This window comes from Cupressus sempervirens, chromosome 6 (assembly GCF_028749045.1).
Source record: "Cupressus sempervirens isolate cs-2001-9-10 chromosome 6, ASM2874904v1, whole genome shotgun sequence".
Lineage (NCBI taxonomy): Eukaryota > Viridiplantae > Streptophyta > Pinopsida > Cupressales > Cupressaceae > Cupressus > Cupressus sempervirens.
In genome coordinates, this window is record NC_143123.1 from 663571530 (window position 1) to 663585754 (window position 14225).

Here is a 14225-nt window from a genome sequence, read left to right on the forward strand (position 1 = left end):
ATGTGCAATATCTAGCCTTATACATACCATAGCATACATCGAGCTTCCTCCAGTTGAAGCATAAGGTACCTTGGACATCTTATCCCTCTCTTCTTATGTCTTTGGACACATCTCCTTAGTCAAATTCAAATGACCAAGTAAAGGTGTGTTGATAGCTTTAGCGTTCTCCATAGAGAAACATTGCAATACCTTTACAATATAATCAGCCTAAGATAATGTTAATTTCTTGTTCTTCCTATCTTTGCAAATCTTCATACCAAGGATTTGTTTTGCTACCCCCAAATCCTTCATAGAAAAAGCATGTGCTAAATGGAATTTTAGCCCCTTAATGTGATCCATGTTAGACCTAGCTACAAGCATATCATCAACTTATAAACATAAAATTATATAGCTATCATCATCCAACCTCTTAAAGTAAACATAATAATCTAAATGACACCTACTATATCCATGCTCATGCATAAAACTATCAAACTTCAGATACCATTGTTGAGGTGCTTGCTTCAAGCCATATAAACTTTTCTTCAATCTACACACTAAGTTCTCCTTACCTTTGACCTCAATGGTGGGGCCATATATATCTCTTTATCTAAGTCTTCATGAAGAAAGTGTTAGAATTCTTTAGAATAACTGAGAGGGGGGATGAATCAGTTATTCAAGGTCTAAATGTCCTAATAATACTTTTTTTGCACTTTTAATAAATCCATACACTTTTCATCGATCCAAACTTAAATCAACCATATTAGTAAGTTACAGTAAATCAATATGCATAAATAAAGCATTCAAGATCAACACATGACACAATGATTTACGTGGAAACCCAATTTGGAAAAAACCACCAGTAACATGCTACTTGATTTTCACTCTTCTAAAGTGATGCCCTGTTAAAGGCTTACAACACACTGTTAAATGTGACCTTGTTAGAGGATTTCACCAAACTGTTAGGAATGGGCCTGGTTAAAGGACTTTAGAACATTCACTTGGAATGTCACCCTGTTAAAGGATTTATCTCATGGCTATCAAACCAACCTAAGTCTATAGGATTTAAACTAACTGTTACAATTGCTAGAAAGTAACAATAATGGCCTTTTGATCTGATATAACTTACAACATACTTTGCAGATTTCAGATCACACTTTCAGTTCAATCCTTATGCTTGGCTTTAATCACTTCAGCTCTGATTGCTTGTCTTCTTATCAAGCTTCGTCTCCTTGAGTCTTCTTACTCATCATGCCAATGCATCCATATCTGGGGTCTTCTTATTGAAACTGAGTAACTATGTTCTCTCTCCTCCTTAGCACCTCCTTTAGCATTTTATGCTTTCATGCTTGACCGCCTCTCTCTTTCTCTTTTCTTCATGAACTTATGACTCCTTAAATAGAAATCTGATTTTTCCTTTGTCGCTCAATTCTTCTTCTCTAATTTTAGGGTTTCAAAATGGATTAGGTAGGATACAATGTATCTACCTCATATCTTGTTCTCATCTAGAAACTTCGTCAATTGTATCCTTAAAAATGTTTTACATGGTGTTTTGTGCCACCAGGTCATCATTCTTATCTTCCATTTAATTCACAAATTTCTAGATAACAACCTTGTCGGCTTAAATCTAGCGAATCTTCAATTTTCAAAATAATGCAACAACTTAGCATTATTGTTTTTACTGGTGCTCGGCATCTCTATGTTACTTGGCACCGATATCTACTCGACACTTGTATCACTTGGCACTAGAAGTTTACTTGGCACTTGATATCACTCAGCATCTGAAGTTTACTCGGCACTTGATATCACTCGACATCTGAAGTTTACTTGGCAATTGATATCATTCGGCATCTGAAGTTTACTCGGCACTTGATATCACTCGGCATCTAAAGTTTACTCGGAACTTGATATTGATCTTGCTTGGCTTCAACTTGGAATCTGCTCAGCTCCTTCTCTCTAATGAACTTTGATTAGGTTTTACAGATGTCTTAGCTAAAACCTTACATCTGTGATATGTTTCTGCGTGCTCATTCTCTATGTCTTATAGTATGTCATCAACACACTTATTTCATCAATGGCTTTATTGATCCTTATACTTCATTACAACATCATAACTTCAACCTTTCTCTTGGTGTACTAGTTACATCTTATTGATTGCCTCCTCCTTGTCAATCAACTAATTGATAGTATTTGGATCACTAAAGCAATTGTCATTCGTGCAAATAGAAAGTTTGACATCAATGACAAAACAATGATTGAGAACATTCTTTACCATTTCCATATATCATTCCAACAATTTTCCTCATGATCTTTTCAATCATTTCCAATAGAAAGGTTGTTTTAACATCAAGCTATTCCAAATGCAAATCGTTAGTAGCTACAATACTTAAAACAATATGGATAGAAGTCATTTTAACAACATGAGAGAATATCTCATCAAAATCAATGCTCTTTTTTTGTGCAAATCCTTTTAAAACTAACTTGGCTTTAAATCTTTTCTTACCTCCATTCTCTTCTTTCAACCTATAAACCTATTTATTCTATAAAGCCCTTTTACCTATGTTGGTGTTTGAAACTACTAAGCAACAAAATGCTCAATATCATAGTGACATTTCTCACACAATCTAAGGTTTAGCCAATTCCTAATAGCAATTACATGAATAAACCACTTTGACCCAACTTCAACAAAACAAAGAATGGTTTTCTACTCTTTAGGCTTTGCTAAACCAAGGCAGGTATACCTAGGGATAATTCTAATGCAAACTGTGGTATGAAATTATCTTAGTTTCATTTTGATTCTCATCTTTTACCCTCAGGCACATACACAGTTTATCAACTTTCTCTAAAAGCTTCTCAGATCTATATGCATCCCTTATAAGTAGATCTGGTTATAATTCTCCTAGAATTTACAAATATTCCTAGAAATAGCAGCTATCTAAGACTCAAGAATTAGATATAAATGAGTATTGACCAGCTTTTTATAGCTTGTAAACAAATTGGAATGAAATAATTTTGATTTTTTTAAAATGATTTGATATGTAGTAGCAGAATTCACCCTTGCCCATTTCTGACTCATGCAACCAGTGCCTTATCCATTGGGTAGAAAATTGACTATTGGCGAGAGATCTAATTCAAATAACTTGTAAATGAATTAATCAATTGTAAGCACTCATTTCCATTCTTATGAAGTATCCTTTCTATAAACTCATAAACCCTACTGATTCATTAAGCATTTTGATAATTCCTTGAATTAAAAGCAACAATGATATCAGCATACAACCCATCCAGATTGCATTCAGCCAAGTTAAATCTTATTTAAATGACTTCAAAGTAGACAAGTACATAAAATGGAGACAGAAATTGATGACACAAATATAGTGTAAATACCCCTTTGTATTATCCTTTCAAATGACTAATACAATGACGAACAGAAATCAATTGAAAAAGCCTAGAACATATTTCCTTTTTTGTCATTTCAATATGTTATCAGAGAGTACCATTGGAAACAAACTCAAAACAACTACACACTATGGACCGATTGAATGTACTTTTCTTGAAAGAAAACAAAATTTCTACAAGTTTCAGACCATCACATTGCCTTGAAAACTCATTTATATAGACATGAATGTGATTGATAGGTGTCCTTTAAAAGATATTTACACACAGTTGTCACAAAAGACAAAATGCAAATAACAGAAAGGTTATTACATCAAACATTCCTTTGTGGGCCCCTTTCTGTTATTCCATCTGAACAGACAAAAGTGTTACCATCTAATTATTTGGTTACTCTGATTCCTTGAAGTAAGTGGCTATCAAGTTTGAAAGCGATGAGTCATCTCTGATTACCTATACACTCACTTTAATCCGAGGATTTTCCTTGTCTTCATTATTAACTGTAAGGGTAACTTTTACTTTTGCACTTTCTTCCTCCTCATCATCTTCTGCTTTATCATCCTCTTCCATTCTTCCTTTTCTTTTCTTTTATCAATTATTTTCAAAGCACAAGGGAATAAATCAAATTTTTCTACAAAATACTTGGAAAAACAAATAGTTAATCTTTTTTGGAAAGAATCTTGCTTATCATCAAAACCCTGCAACTTATTTAATAAATCAAAGATTTCTTCTATCTGATGATATGTTAGCTGAATAACAGATATACACATAGCAGTGATATCTTCATTTCTCTCTGTCCATTTATGTACAATGGGTTTGAAAATAGCTTCATTTTGCTTTAGTTCATCCCTGATAGCTGAAATCCTTGCTAATTGATCAAAAAATGTGGGCCATTCTATCCTATCTATTAAATACATGATACCTTGCCTCAATTTTTCTTCATATTGATTATTAAGTTCTACATGCATTGCATATAACTTATTTTTCTCCTCTTCAAAATCCTCCACAGTATAGAACTGTGGCCTTTCTGGTGTATCTGGTACCTCAACAATTGGAGTTGATTTAAAATGTTCAACAGGTGGCCTTGGAGGATATGCAATTCTAGGTCTACTTGATTCTTGTACTTTTCTCTTCCCAAGTACCTTTTCCATTTGAGACACTTTGTTTTCCAATGATTGTATTTGCATACCCCTCTCCTCATATGCTTTCAAAACTTCTTCATACCTAGCATTGAGTTGGAAAAATCTTTCTTCTTCCTAACCAGATACAACACTACCAAATTTCAACATTTTTGAGGCCATTCCAATTATCTATTTACTACTAACCTCACCAGCCCTGAATACTATCAATGCACCAGTATGCTCTGTAGTAGAAATTTCTTGCATCCTGGTCTTATCCCTTTTCTCAATAGACAAAATTACAAAAGCTTGGTGGTCATCACTAAACTTGACTCCTCTATGAGCCTGTAGTACCTCTTCCTAGTTTTAAATTGGACATCCTTTTGTTTTCTTACCGAATCAAAAACTATGGCATTCACTATATCCCATTCCAGTAATATAAGGACTCCTGACTACTTAACTAATTACCTTCCAGCCTCAGGTGTAAATTGAGTAAAATCATTCAAAAATTTAGACTTTACCTCCTCCTTAATAGTAGAATCCAATTTACCAGGTTGTTCTGCCTTTATTTTTTCACAAGTTTTCTCAAAATTGCCTATGTTTAGCCTCCACAAAAATTGTGCAAATGCTCTAGAATTCACAAAATTCTCATCATTAATAAACCTCTCAGAGGCTTGGGAAACTATAGGGTCAATTTCCTTACCTTGGTAATCAACAACACTTAAATCCAAGGAAGGTGTAGGAGGTTCTTGTGGTTCTCCAATCTCCAAGTATGTAGAAGTAACAATTGCATCCCCTTCTCCACCCATTTGTCTAAGCTTCTCCCTTAAAGATGCTTCATCATCAATCCAGATTGAGGACTGGCTTGGGGAGTATTATTCTACTTGAGAAGAAGAATATCCCTACTCTAGTTTTTGCCTTTTTGGAACACTCGGTGCAGATGGACTTTCTAGTCTTGGCCTCTGATGAAGGGGTGTGTATTGCACACTTTGAACCATCACATAACCTGCCCTTCTCTACAAAGTATACTAGCTAAGAGCCACCACATTTCTACTGCTTATCCTTCTTTGTACCTCTGCAGCCTTCTCTGGCTTTGCCTCAACATATATGGCTTTCTTCTCATTCATGGTTTGGATTATTATAGCAAAATTATTCATTAATGCTTACATTTTGGCTCCCCAATATTTCTTATCTTTCAAGGGGTCATAACTGGAGTCAAAAACATTAACGAATTCTAAAGTCTTACATAATACTATCCATTTTATTTTTCTCAATTCCTACTCTTGTAAAGAAAAAATATTCCTAATAACATCCTCAGGATAGTATACCTGGTGTACCATACGAGCAGCCTTTGTCCTCTCTCTTAAGAGATCATAGAAACCTTCAAGATCAATAAATCTGGCATGGGACTCTGCCATGTTGTATCTATCTAGGAATAAGTTGAGATGCTTCCATCCTTTCTTCACAAAAACAAAATCATGCACTATAGTAACAATTGGAAAGAATGTACCATTCTTTGGTAGATCTCTTTCATCAATAGTGCCTATCTGCCATAACAAATCTGCTATCCCTATTTTCAAAGGCATATGGAAAGGTATAACATGAGGCTTTCCAAAAAAGCCATATACTCTTATTATTGTTGAAACATTGTAAGGGATTATATCCCTCCAATTATGACTGACCAATAGCCCTTTTGCATGCTCCTTGGGTTTGACCAATTCTAATAGTGCTTGTGGAATCCTAGGGTTGTCTCCTCTTAAGAGTAACCTAAGCTTTGATGCAAAGTATCTGTCAAACGTCACATAACTGGCATCTATAGCTTCTAAGGTCATATCCACACTCCACAACTATACTGGATTCCTTTCTCCATCCCTAGTCGTTTCCAATTCCATTTCCTTGGAGAATAACATAAATCCCTTATACAAACATACATACATGAGTAACGAATACCAACAGAAAGGTTTATCCACTTTTCCCCATGCTACCCCCACCAAACCATTGTGAATCTCTTTTGCAAGGAAAGTAGCAAAATCTAGAATAGTGCTCATCCCAAATTGAAGAGTTTGAGCCATTATGAGAACAATTAAGCCTGGGATTTTCTAGACTTCATCCATTCCAAAAATCTTGCAAAGAGAAAAATATAGTCCCTAAGCCCTGAGGTTGAAATGCCTCCTTAGTAATGGTTCGAGGGTGCTGGCTATAACTATAGAACAAGATTTGGTATGCAAAGAACATTAACAATAAGGAAAACATTCACAAACTAAAACTATATTCACATATAAGATTAGACAAAAGAAGGTGTAAGAGAGTGCAAACTAAGAGGAATATCACTCCAAAAGCCTCCTTGATTTTGTAGATGCATCCTTTGATGTAGATGCATTGTTGGATGGAGATGTGTGCTCAATAATGTTGCTCAAGCTTCAATGAAAAATATGGATCAAAGTGGATTTGTGGATGGATTTTTCCATTATGATGGTATTTTGATAGTCCTTAGTCTCTCAAAATAGCATTATAACATTAGCATAGAAGTGGATGATGTTTGTGAAGGGAGAGGCTTCTATTTATAGGCCAAGGGGTAGAGGGATGGATGGTCAAGATGCAAGGATGGCAAGATGGTGAGGGAGGGCTAGGATGCACTCAAAGGGGAGCACATGGATTATGCTTGTTTGAAGCCAATTAGGAGGTGACACATGTCACAAGGTGATTGGATGTGAGAGGGTAGAATATGGGTTGGTCAAAGGAGTAATGAGGGAGGTTGAGCCATAAATGGGGATGGTTGGGTCATAAATGGAGATTTGATGGGGGGAGAATGAGATTGTTGACTTTGGCTTGGGTTAGCAAGTCTTAACCCATGTTTATGATTGTGCACATGATTAGAAGAGGATTAGGCTTGGATTAGAGGGGGATTAGGGGGTAAGTGGCTTAGATTTGATGGGATGGGTTAGTTAGGTGGCTAAGTGAGGTTAGTATGTGTAAATGGGTTGGATTAGGGGTTAGGAAAGAGTTTAGGGAGGCTCTTAGGATTTTAGATATTTTATTAAATGATTTATTTAATAAAATGAGGATATAGAATTTAATTGAATAGATTTGAAGATTTATTCAATTTAATAGAGGAATGGAGATTTAATTGATAAATTAATTTTGGGTGATCTTTTAATTTTATCAATTGGACTATAGTTAATTAAATTAACTAATTAACTAGGGGATGACAATAGATTAATTAAATATTAAATACTTAATTAATGATGCCTTGTTAGAGTAAATAATTAATTACTATTTATTTTTTCTATTTACTTAAGCTTACTTAGGTAAATGCATTTATTAATTAGTTGTAGTCTAGGAGTTTGTTATAAGTTGTTGACAATATGGGAGCTTGTTCTCTCCTAAGTCATACTTATCCTCTCACATTGTTCGAGGACTTTCCACCTTATGTGGATGTATGCTTAGTTGTCACACTTATCTCCTAGCATCTTCTAGCTTGTTCTAGGAGATTCTTGGAGCTCTTTATATTTAGGCTCCCTCATGTATCACAACATATCAAGACATTTAGCATATTGTAAATAGATTTTTTCTTGTGTTTGCATATTTTCTCTCTCATGTCCATTTAGGGTTTTTTCCTTGCTCCACGCTCTTCCTTCCTTGGCTTCCCTTTGACAGGTTTTTGCATGCAAGTGATCTTGGGCATCTTCAGAGTTGGATTTCATCAACTCCAACATGGTATCAGAGCACCCCTACTGCTGCTTCGTTGAAGATTTTTGAAGCCGTAATTTGGAGTCACAAACCCTAGTTTGTTTGTGCATTTTTCTTTAAATCAAGGGAACAAAAAATTTGTGGAGCACTTTCAGCCCAAACAGATGCTGCCATTGGATCCAAAAGGTCGTTTGCAGTCAGGATTCGTATTAAGCTTGTCAATTTTGGAGACAGAAATTTTGCTTACAAGCCTTGCCATACAATTGTACGGACAATTTTTTGACGAAATTTTTTTTAAAAAATTAAACAATAGGAACCACCACCATGTCATTATAGGGCCACCACCACACCACCTCCGCTCACCCCACAGGCCACCGCAACTGACGGCACGACCGCCTAGCCATCGAGGCTACACTACGGCCCGATCGTCACTCTGATCAGGCGACGCCACCTCAACAAACCTCCTGCACCTGACTCCTCTTCTACTCTGTCAGTGCAGCACTTGTTTTTGTCACTCTTGCACCACTTCTACATAGTCACCATCACCTGTCCCTATTGTTAGCCCAATCAGCAGATAGTACTACATAGTGAGTAGCTGTAGGGGTGACATGTGGCCTAGGTGCCATGTGGCACCTTACCATGTGGACCCTGCCATGTCAGTCGCCTACCACGCGGCTCCCATGTGGCCTCTTTTTTTGTAGTAACAGCTGACAGGCCATCAATTTTTTTGCAGTGGATTAATAATGTCAGCATGATGTCAGTGTTGCATCATCATCCTTGCTTGCACTTCTCCTCCTAGGTCATTTTGGACCTAACTTCGATTTTTTGGCCATAACTTGAGCATACGGAGGTATTTTTTTGATCTGAAAGAAGTGTCGAAAAGCTGGTTCTAAGACAAAGATATTAGTGTAGGTATTTTTATATTTTGATACATTTTTATTTTCTTTTTTTTAAGTTGAAGTTAGAAGTTATGTTTTTGACTCCGGCAAGCTTTTCTTTTGCATCCCATGCCCGTTTTTTGAAAACTTTATATTTTTGGAAAGTTGGTTCTGTCACCTTTTTAGAAATGTAGTCCTTTTTTTTAGTTTTTATCCCATGCTCTTTCTATCATATTTTTTTCATTTTTTCTATATGGTGGATATCTTGAGTGTTTTAGGCCCGAGGATCATTTTCCTACCATTGTTCCTTTTGTTTTAGGTTGTCATATCTTTTGTGTCAACTTTTTCCTTGTTCTAATCATTGTAGCTATCATTTTGAAGCACTTTTTTGTATCACACTAAGATAAAGTGCCACTTTTACATTTCGGGGGTCATGAACATTATTTTGAGTCAATTGTACTTGCACTATTTTCATAAAGCACCATGGGGGGGATAGTTGTCTGTTGTTTTAGGCATTCTCCCTTTATCAAGTGAGTGTCCTTTCCACAACATTAGCCCCATGTAGAGTCATTTTAACCATGTCTTTATGGGTGTTTGTACCTCTTTCCCTCTCTCATCGTAGGATATTTTTGGCCCACCTTCTCAGTTGCCTATCATCACACCCCATCTGCATTAAGGGGGGGTTATGTTGTTGTTCTAATGCATCTATGGTTCGATGGTTCGATAGTGTGAGCTATGTATTCAGTAGTTGATCCTATATACAAGGCAATTGCAGTGGCTGGCTACCTATGCATTTCGGTGAGATGGGTCATCTACCATATAGACATGCTTGGTTCATGCCTTCTTCTTCCATGAAGATTCTTCAGATCAACAATTTTCTTCTTGATGGCAAAAAAAATTGCAGCTTCTTCATGCTTCAGTGATGCTCTTCATGATCACTCTTTGTTCCTGTTTTAGGGGACATTTCCCTAGTTGGATGCTTCTTCTATTCTTCACTAGGTTCTTACCTCTTTTTGGGGGAGGGTTTTTCCCACGTGGTTTTCTCTTTTTCCCCGTTCTTAGAGGTAGCATCTCTTTGCATTGTTCATGGGTCCTAACATGGCCTCGTTGTCGGGACCCATTCTGCATTTCTTAGTTTTGGGAGCTTAAGGTATTTCCTAAGTTGCACTTAAGGGGGGGTGTTAGAGTAAATAATTAATTACTAATTATTTATTCTATTTACTTAAGCTTACTTAGGTAAATGCATTTATTAATTAGTTGTAGTCTAGGAGTTTGTTAAAATTTGTTGACAATATGGGAGTTTGTTCTCTCCTAAGTCATACTTATCCTCTCACATTGTTCGAGGACTTTCCACCTTATGTGGATGTATGCTTAGTTGTCACACTTATCTCCTAGCGTCTTCTAGCTTGTTCTAGGAGATTCTTGGAGCTCTTTATATTCGGGCTCCCTCATTGTATCACAACATATCAAGACATTTAGCATATTGTAAATACATTTTTTTTGTGTTTGCATATTTTCTCTCTCATGTCTATTTAGGGTTTTTCCCTTTCTCCACGCTCTTCCTTCCTTGGCTTCCCTTTGACAGGTTTTCGCATGCAGGTGATCTTGGGCATCTTCAGAGTTGGATTTCATCAACTCCAACATGCCTTAGGAGATGACTAAATAGGATTACTTAAGTGATGTAATCAAATTTAGGTGTCTACAGTAATTATAGGCAAAGTACCAATTTAGCAGCGTGCTCCTGCAGTGGCCCTGTTCTTATGTAAATCCTTTTTGCATCGTACCTCACTTGAAAATTATCCATATCAATAGTTTCATGCATAGCATGGTTAGGGTTAAGATTGAAAACCTCTCTAATTAATTCAGGGCAAACCCTAAAAAGATTTACTCTAGCATGGTTCTTTACCCACCCCATAATTGGATCATATTTCTTGGCCAAATCCATCAACAAATCACTATCAAAGAAAATTGTGGGGACTTTTAATTTACCAATGTCAAACTCTCATACATTTCTCATAGGAGTGTCTAGTTTTTGCTCTAAAAATCATTTTCTAAACAACTCTAGACCTCGCGTGGAGACCTGGGCATCTCGTACCTAGTTAGCCTTGTCATAAAAACCCTTTGCTATGGGCACCCTAGGGTGTTTAGGAATCAACTCCCTCCCCTTTGTTATTTCATGTATAGATAAAGGAAATTGTTCTAGAAAGTCATCATGCACAGAGCGCTTCAAATAATTAGTTTGTCCAGTAAATTCTTTATGTGGAGGTATTTTGAGATTTTAAAAAAAATCTATCTCACCAAATTCTTACTACTCAGGAGATTTGAAAGTACTTACCCGCAAAATTTTGCCTTTCTCTATGAAATTTTGTACTGCAATTCACCAAATTTCTCTATGAAATTATGTGCCCTAGCTCCAGAAATTTTATGTATTCTAATAGCTTTTTGCAATTTTTTGGTTCAATAAATGGTGAGATCATGAATTATATTTGAGCATTGAAATCACACGAATGAGCTATGAACCAAATTAACTTCCAGTAGCCATTTTTCCTCAAGTTGCATCAAAATTTCAAATCACATCTATCAATTTCATCGGATTGGATGGCTTTAATTCAAAAAAGAAATAAGCTTTATGTCCTTAGGAGTGGGGCCATGTGTTGCATTACCACTTACCCACATTCCTTAAATTTCTTGCATCTTAAAATAACAGGTAAGTGTCAATCATTGATCAAGACAAAATCAACAACTACACAAATTTATAGTTGACTAAGGCCCAATCAGCCGTTCTAACCAATAGGAAGTCTCCATGTAATTCTGTGCCTTCTGACAACCTCCACGCAAGTAGGTCCCATATCACCTTTTGAGCGAATGAGTACTTGATTTCATTCTTTCCACGTGTCAAGCTGGCGCATTCCTGCTTTCCTTATTTAACAAGCATCTCCATATTGCGAGATTGCGCTAGCTGTTGATCTTTCAAAGATCAACGGTGACACTGCTTATATCCTTTAATCCTTTCGAGCTAGGAATAATGACATCACCATGGACACATGTCTGCATGGTGCATACCCTCTTTATTTAAACTTCATTCAAGTTCTCAATGCAGACAAGCACCCTTTGTTGATCAACACAAGATCAACAGTGTAAGAAAATTTCTACACTTTATAGTCACCTCATCTACTTGGGCCAATGAAATGATTCTTCTCAACCCTCGTGCTCTAACCCACCTGACTATAGCATTAATTTCTGAGGTTTTTGCACCCATAGCATAAGTACTTCCAACTAAGCACAAGCGGCAGACCACATGGCGTGACTCAGTGTTCTTCCATAATTTGGCCCCACTATGACACGCATCACAAAGGTGCATACTCGCATTCCTTATTGAACTAGTAGCTTCATAATGTGGGATTGCACTAACCCTCAATCTTTGAAAGATCTATGGCTGATAAGGCTTCACTCCATTTGGCAGACAAACTTCTTCAATGGCATATCTGGCATTACATATCAACGATCAATTTACAGTGTGGCACACCGCAGCATACAGTTAGAGATTTCTGACCCCACCTTGCCATATGTCAAAAAATTGCTTGCCCGCATTATTTATCTCTCGTGGAGCTTCAACATGTGGGCATGCGCTGGCCTTTGATCTTTTACAGAGCAACAGTTATAGAATTAGGCATCTTAAATACCTCATTGGTTGAAGTAATGAATAAAATATTTCCATCCATTCCAAGTCATCTGACACTTGCCACGGAAGACATCTCAATCATCACCCTTGGGAATGGTGGATCCATGTTGTCAGACTGTGCCACTTGTCTGATTGACGCTTCCTTGCATTATTTATCTATGTTAGTAATTCAACCAATGACATCACAGGAAATCCAAAACATGCACAAAAAGTACTGACAAACCTGCAAAAGTTTTTGACAACTTATGACTCCCCACAAACTTTACAGTTCGCTAAAACTTAAAAAGGCAAGGGCTACGTGTCACCAAATCGCGTGCCCGCATTATTTAAAAACCTTGCATCTCAAAATTGTGGAATGTGATACCCGTTGATCTGAACAAGATCAACGATTATAAAACTTTGTATCATCAGAGGTATTTCTTAATAGAATGATCAAGCAATTTGCAACCAAGCATAGCCACGTAAGGTTTAAACAAAATTATAATGAATTCATGCTTGTGCAAGCCCTTCCTTGGGGTAAAAGTAATAAACCTTAAGAGCATTTAAAATATATATATATATATTTCTGAGGGTTTTCAAGGCTAAGGTAAACTTTAATAAGGCATTTAGGGTTTTTCAACTAATTGCTCTGATGACCAACTTTGAGAAACTGATAAAATTTTAACAATACAAAGATTGCGACATGAACTAGGGCAATCTAAGGGTTTGAAAAATACAAGGAACAAAACCCTAATTTGCAAGACACAAAGACTTAAATGATTTTTCACTAAAAAATTTCCAAAATTTTCGCATTGTGAAAAATCAGACCAACAACCTATAGGCAACTTGTATAAATCCCAAGTCTTGTTTTCTAGCAAGGAGTCCATTTCATCTACTAGTATACTCCTACTAAATCTTAGTATCCACCTGCACAACTTCATCATAACATTTAGGTTCACTAGCGTTAGTAAGTAAATTAGAATACAAAGAGGGAGGAAATCTTTATGGAGGTTTACTTATCCTTGTTAACCATCTAACATTCAGTGGGGTGTGTGGTATTTGTTGTTGTTGTTGTTTTTGTTGTTTTAGATCATGAGGAATCGTTGGAACATCATCTTTTGGAGTATCATCCAGCACTACATAATCATCTTCTTTCTCCTCATGTTGCTGCAATAGATCTTTGTACAACACTTTCTCATTAAATATGACACCCTTACTTCTTGCAAGCTTACAATTTTAAAAATCCCAAAGCCTGTAACCAAATTCATCAATATCATATCCAAAAAATACACATTTCTTTGACTTAGCTTCCAAATTGGTTCTATTTTCATAATCTATCTGAGCAAATGCTCCACAACTGAAGGTCTTGAGAAAAGAATAACTCACATTCTTACCAGTTCGTGCTTCCTCTAGAATACCACAGCCCAAAGGAGTAAAGGGATGTCTATTAATAAAATATACAGTAGTATTGATAGCCTCCACCCACATGTTTAAGGGCAACCCAAC